The following is a 7500-nucleotide window of genomic DNA, read 5'->3' on the forward strand; positions in this document are numbered from 1 at the left end:
TGAGGGTTGCGTAGTCTAGACGGCGTTTTTAGATTTCATTATTCTCTTTAACCCGGGCAAAGCCGGGTATTTCTGCTAGTATATATATATATATATATATATATATATATGTGTGTGTGTGTGTGTGTGTGTGTGTGTGTGTGTGTGTAATTATACATATATATGTACACTCATACAGACACATATATATACTCATATATACTCATATATATATATATATATATACACGCATACACATGCACACATACACACATCCATACACACATGTGTGTCAGGTGGGGAAAATTACTCTGACGTCATTATCTTAATACAGTGACTGTTAATCATTAACAATAGTAAAATGGCTACGTTAGTGATAAGTCTGTGTATAATGTCGCTTGTGGGCTAGATTAAATTAATTCGTTGTCTTCGTTGAATATTTTAGTGTTGTCTGTAAGTGTGGATAACTCCTCAAGTATACAGAAATGATAGTAGGTATCTGATTGTTGATTTAATTTAGTAAAATCTACCGTGGAATACTGTGGGGTACCACAGGATAACATGGGATAAATCCGTAGTTTTCAGATTCCATACATGGCTGCCGAGCGCAGTAAAATGTTTCCTATAGATATTATGGAGAGTACTGAATTGTGTATCTTGCTAAAACGGTCAGTTGATGGATTAGTTACACACTTGAAAATGTCAGTTCATTGAAAACATTTAGTTGCAAAAAACTATTAGTGATCGCTTGTATTGATTACTGCAATACATCATCACAGCAGTTAACAATTTCAGAAATAATTCTCCCAGTGGCATATTGTTCGAACAGCTGTACCGAACAAAACATGAAAACTTTAATCACTTGTTATTCCCCACTGAATTTTCCTGGTCGTTAAAAGCCTCTTGTCTCAATTCCTTTTTTTATACCCTTTTTGAGAAAGCTTGAGAATTCTTTGAAAGTAAAGATGTTTTTTCACGTGAGATAGCTTGAATAAGTTTCAAAGTGACAAAGCTTACAGGTCACATTTATATTTCAAATTCAATTGAAATATTTTGTTTGCTGCAAAGAGATGAACTGCATTTCATTAAAACAAAGGCTGCATATATTTGTTTCAAACACAACATGGGACATGGAGTACTTTTCAAGTTTCAGAGTCTTTCTGCACTCGAGGAAAAAAATACATGATTACATTCGAATATACTGTTATCGATCTCCTTCGAGATCGATGAAATGAAGTATCAGTCATATACTGTTGTTGTTGTTGGTACTCCGTTGCTTACGACGTCGAGGGTTCCAGTTGATTCGATCAACGGAACAGCCTACTCGTGAAATGATTGTGCAAGTGGCTGAGCACTCCACAGACACGTGTACCCTTAACGTAGTTCTCGGGGGATATTCAGCGTGACACAGTGTGACAAGGCTAACCCTTTGAATTACAGGCACAACAGAAACAGGAAGTAAGAGTGAGGGAAAATTGTAGTGGAAGAGTACAGCAGGGTTCACCACCATCCTCTGCTGGAGCCTCGTGGAGTTTTAGGTGTTTTCGCTCAATAAACACTCACAACGACCGGTCTTGGAATCGAAGCCGCGATCCTATGACCGCGAGTCCGCTGCCTTAACCACTGGGCCATTGCGCCTCCACCAGTCATATACTAGACTCGTTGTTACCAACTAATCCCTTTCACCAAAATTGCTGGCTTTGTGCTTAAATTAAAATTATCGTCATTGATTATCACTGTTGCTAAGGCGACGATCTGGCAGAATGGCTAACATGTCGGGCAAAATGCTTAGAGACATTTCGTCAGGCTTTACATTTTGAATTCAAATTCCACTGAGGTCGACTATGCTTTTTATGCCTTTTTCGGACAGTGCCTTTTTCAGAGTCGATAAGTAGCAGTTGATCACTGGGGTTGATGCAATCGACTTACACCCTTCTCAGAAATTGCTGGCCTGCTGTCAAAATTTGAAATCAATATTATTGTTGTTAAGGCGGTGAGCTACCAACATCGTTAGCAAGTCAGTCAAAATGCTTAGCAGCATTTCGTCCGTCTTTACGTTCTGAGTTCAAATTCCGTCGAGGTCGACTTTACCTTTCATCCTTTCGGGGTCGATAAATTAAGTACCAGTGAAACATTGGGTGTCGATGTAATCGAATAGTCCCCTCTCGTCAAATTTCAGGCACAAGACCTAAAATTTGACGAGATTATTATTATTACAGAAAGGATTATTATCATTATTGTCGATGCTCTTGTTGTAAGTGGTGGCATTGATTGCTTTTATAACTTATACTTTTAATTTCTTTTCTCACTTCTACGGTATCTAAAAGCGAATTAACGAATATTTCAGGACCTAAAGCTATTTGCACTTATTTTATTTGGCGCTTAACTTAGATATTTAACACTTAATATCCTAACACTTCTAGTAACATAATGCTTTGGGGCATTGTTTTTATCTTTATTGGTAATTTAGTTAAGTATCTGTCTAGTCTACAAAGACTATACCGAGAGATTGCAAAGCACAAAAGTAACTTATACAGAAAAAGAAAAAGAAAAAAAAAATATTATAAAACTAGGGGTGGCCGGGTGTTAATAAGTTCACTTCCAAACCACATGGTTCTAGGTTCAGTCTCACAGCGTGACAACTCCACCACATGTCTTCTACAGTAGCCTCGGGCTGACTAAAGCCTTGTGAGTGGATTCGGTGGACGGAAGCTGAAGAAGCCTGTCGTGTATATATATATATATATATATATATATGTGTGTGTGTGTGTGTGTGTGTGTGTGTGTGTGTGTGTGTGTGTGTGTGTGTGTGTGTGTGTGCATGTATGTATTTGTATATATATATATATATACATTATATATATATATATGCATGTATATATATATATATACATATATATATATATATACATGTATATATATATATATATATATATATATATATATATATATATATATATATATATATATATATATATATATATATATATATGTATATATATATATATATATATATATGTATGTATCTCGTTCTTCCTCTGTTACTACTACGTATCTCTTTTTTCCCCTCGTATTTCCTCTCTTTCTCTTTTCCTCTCGTTGCTCACCTATTCTTCCACTTCCTCCCTTTGTTTCTCCCTCTACCACTCTCTCTCTCTTCCCTTTACACCGGCATGGTCACATGCTTCCGGTCATTAATCCTTTTCTTCCTTGGCTATCGCCGAGCAAGCACACGAACCACTTCGTCCCTTTCAAGTTCGTGCTTCACAGCGTTCATACACACATAATTTTTCTCGTCTGGCCGTAAAGCCTTTTCTGTTTGTTTTCCTGTCTTGTTTTTTGTCCGCCACTACATTCCTTCATGGCAAGATTTAATTTGCGTATACAAATTTAATCTGCGGTCCATGGGATGAGCCGTTTTAACGATGCGTCCTGCCCAAGCTCGTCGAAACGCCGGTGTTAAAACGTGGGTAGCTGATGAAGTAGAATGTTCTTTATGTGGCTTGTGTGTTTTCTCGTCTACGTTTGTTTGCAATGTCCTGTACCCAGATATGCACCTATACATACAGGTGGATGTCGGTATGCACATACCTGTACGTATATATGCATATACTCATTTACTATTTGTTTTTACATGATTGAACAACTGTAAGTAGTTTTCGTAAACTTATATATCTTCCGACGCTACTCTATCTCTTTCTCTTTCTCTATCTTTTCCCCCTCTCGTTCTTCCTCTTTACTACTACGTATCTCGCTTTACCCCTCTCGTTCTTCCTCTGTTACTACTACGTTTCTCTTTTTTCCCCTCGTATTTCCTCTCTTTCTCTTTTCCTCTCGTTGCTCACTTATTCTTCTACTTCCTCCCTTTGTTTCTCCCTCTACCACTCTCTCTCTTCCCTTTACACCGGCATGGTCACATGCTTCCGGTCATTAATCCTTTTCTTCCTTGGCTATCGCCGAGCAAGCACACGAACCACTTCGTCCCTTTCAAGTTCGTGCTTCACAGCGTTCATACACACATAATTTTTCTCGTCTGGCCGTAAAGCCTTTTCTGTTTGTTTTCCTGTCTTGTTTTTTGTCCGCCACTACATTCCTCCATGGCTAGATTTAATTTGCGTATACAAATTTAATCTGCGGTCCATGGGATGAGCCGTTTTAACGATGCGTCCTGCCCAAGCTCGTCGAAACGCCGGTGTTAAAACGTGGGTAGCTGATGAAGTAGAATGTTCTCTTTGTGGCTTGTGTGTTTTCTCGTCTACGTTTGTTTGCAATGTTCTGTACCCAGATATGCACCTATACATACAGGTGGATGTCGGTATGCACATACCTGTACGTATATATGCATATACTCATTTACTATTTGTTTATATATATATATATATATATATATATATATATATATGTTTCTATGAATATATATATACATATATATACGTATGTGTGTACGTATATATATGTGTGTGCGTGTGTGCGTATGTTTGTGCTTGTCACCCGCCACCACTTGACAGCTGGTGTTGATGTTTATGCCTGCATAACCTACCGGTTCGGCAAAACTGTCCGATGAAATTAGAACCAGGCTTTAAAAAAATAGGAAAGAAGTACTGGGGTCGATTCGTTCGTCTAAAATTCTTCAAAGCGGTGCCACAGCATGGCCGCAGTCTAATGACCGAAACAATTAAAAGATACAAAATAAAGAACAAAGGTAGCTAAGGAGTTTTATTAATGACAAAATACATTCCCAAGATAAACACACCATTCCAGCAGAAATAATCTATGACAGTGGTCGCAAGCAATCTAAAACCAACAGCTACAGCAACATAAATACGCCCATTGGAAGCTACAACAAAAATGAACCAACAACAGCACTATTATCAATGAGGTCGAGAAATGGATTAGAAACGGTATTATTGCAAACTAAACATAAAGGACTAATATAAAAATATGAAAAATCATTAATTAGAAAGAATAAACTGAAACGCAGTTGAATCATATATGTACACTAGCAGTAGTACCCGGCGTTGCACGGGTCTTAATAAATTACCATTCAAGTGCGGAATGATGAGGCCTTACACTTGAGAAAATTTTTTGAGCCCTATCCGGCTACCGCGTTCGCGCAATACTCTTCTGATTTCAACACGTTACTCCTCGGCCTAGCGCAGATTAGAACCATACACTTGCGAATGAAGCCATAGAATGAAGTACACAGATAAACGTAGAGGAAGAGAACGAGTTGAACAATTTTAGCGTTTCCTAAGAGGGAACTGTTTGAGCGATAGATTGCTCCCAGTTGAAGGAAGTTTATGGTCAACAGTTGGAATGTCGCCCTCAAAAGGGCGAAAAACCTTGGGTAAGAATGCATATGAATCTCAAGTTTGATCAAAATCGGACGACTTTTTGGAAAAAATCGATAATTATCGATCGAGTTTTTGTGAAAACCGAACATTGATGGAAGCAGTTGTTATGACTAAAACATGCCTCGGAACATATCAAATGCATGTCTGAAATTTCAATCGAATCAGTTCGGTGGAACTCGAGTTATAAACCTTCAAACTTGCACACGCACACACACACACCACACACACCCACACACACGCACACACACACACACACACACACGCACACATACACACAGTTTTTGTTTTATATATATATAGATGTATGTATATGTGTATGTATGTATATTTGTGTGTGTGTGTGTGTATGTATGCATATGTATGTAAATGTATGAGTGTGTATGTGTGTATGCATATACATAGATGTGTAGATATATATATATATATGTAAATATATACGAGGTGGTATCAAAAAGTATCCGGACTAGTTCTGTAGCAGCATATGGTTGTGAAATTTGTACTTTTGTAATCATGTGTATGCTGTAGTCTGCGATTTTGTCATAGACAAGAACAAAGAGCTAATGTGAAATTTTGCATTAAACATGAGAAGTCTGCAACACATATATTGAGTATGCTTCAGCAAACTTACGGTGACGAGGCAATGGGTCGTACGCAATGTTTCGAGTGGCACGGACGCTTTAAAAGCAAAAGAACGTCTCTGGAAGACGATGAGCAATGTAGAAGACCTGCAACGAGCATCACTCCCGGAAATGTGGTATTGTGAATCAAGAATTCTTCACCCAGGGCCAAACCATCAAATGTGACTTTTTGAAGCATTTGAGAAAGTACATTCGGCGAAAGTGACCGGATCTGTAGAGCGCGAAAAATTGGATTCCTCACGACGACAATGCACCCTGTCACCGAGCCCTCCTCACTCGTGAGTTTCAGTCATTAGACTACAGCCATGCTGGGGCAACATCTGGAAAAACTTTTTGTTGCATGAATCGATACTGGTACTGTTTTTAAGCCTAGTACTTATTCTAACGATCTTTAGCCGAGCCGTCAAGCTGTGGGGGGACAAACGCAGACGCACACACACACACACACACACACACACACACACACACACACTCACACACACACACACATGCATACATTCGCCATGTTAGACAGCTGAACTCCACAAGTTTTTTTCATTCTCTCTGTTTATTTTCTCTTATTCCTTTCTGTTGAAGAGCGTAGGCTCGAAACGTAAAAGACTTTTTCATTTTACCCGAGCGTCAAACTAATACACTTGCTTGTTGTTCATATAACTGTCTTTGTCTTTTGTTTTTCTATAAATTTCAACTACATACATACATACATACATACATACATACATACATACATACATGCATACATACATACATGCATACATACATACATACAAAGACACAAGGGGTATCCAAAAGAAACCGGAATTTTGCAATATCATTTTATTCACTAAATTTTACATATTTACACGTTCACCACGTTCAAAGTATTCTCCATTTGAAGCAATGCATCAGTCAAACGCGTTTTCCACAGTTGATGTAATTGACTGATCCCCTCCTCAGAAATTGCTGGCCTGGAGCCAAAATTTATATGTTTACGCGATTGTATGTATGCGTACGTGTATACAATGATATGCGCATATGTATGCATACATACATTGTTGTTGTTGGCACTCCGTCGCTTACGACGTCGAGGGTTCCAGTTGATCCGATCAACGGAACAGCCTGCTCGAGAAATTAATGTGCAAGTGGCTGAGCACTCCACAGACACGTGTACCCTTAACGTAGTTCTCGGGGAGATTCAGCGTGACACAGTGTGACAAAGCTGACCCTTTGAATTACAGGCACAACAGAAACAGGAAGTAAGAGTGAGCGAAAGTTGTGGTGAAAGAGTACAGCAGGGTTCGCCACCATCTCCTGCCGGAGCCTCGTGGAGCTTTAGGTGTTTTCACTCAATAAACACTCACAACGCCCGATCTGGGAATCGAAACCGTGATCCTATGACCGCGAGTCCGCTGCCCTAAACATTGGGCCATTGCGCCTCCACTGCATAGATACATACATACATACATACATACATACATACATACATACATACGAAAATACCTTGTTGTTGATGTTGAAATTCCAATGACGGAGTCTTAGATCTAGGTTGG

This window comes from Octopus bimaculoides, chromosome 3 (genome assembly GCF_046866305.1).
Source record: "Octopus bimaculoides isolate indiv1 chromosome 3, ASM4686630v1, whole genome shotgun sequence".
NCBI lineage: Eukaryota > Metazoa > Mollusca > Cephalopoda > Octopoda > Octopodidae > Octopus > Octopus bimaculoides.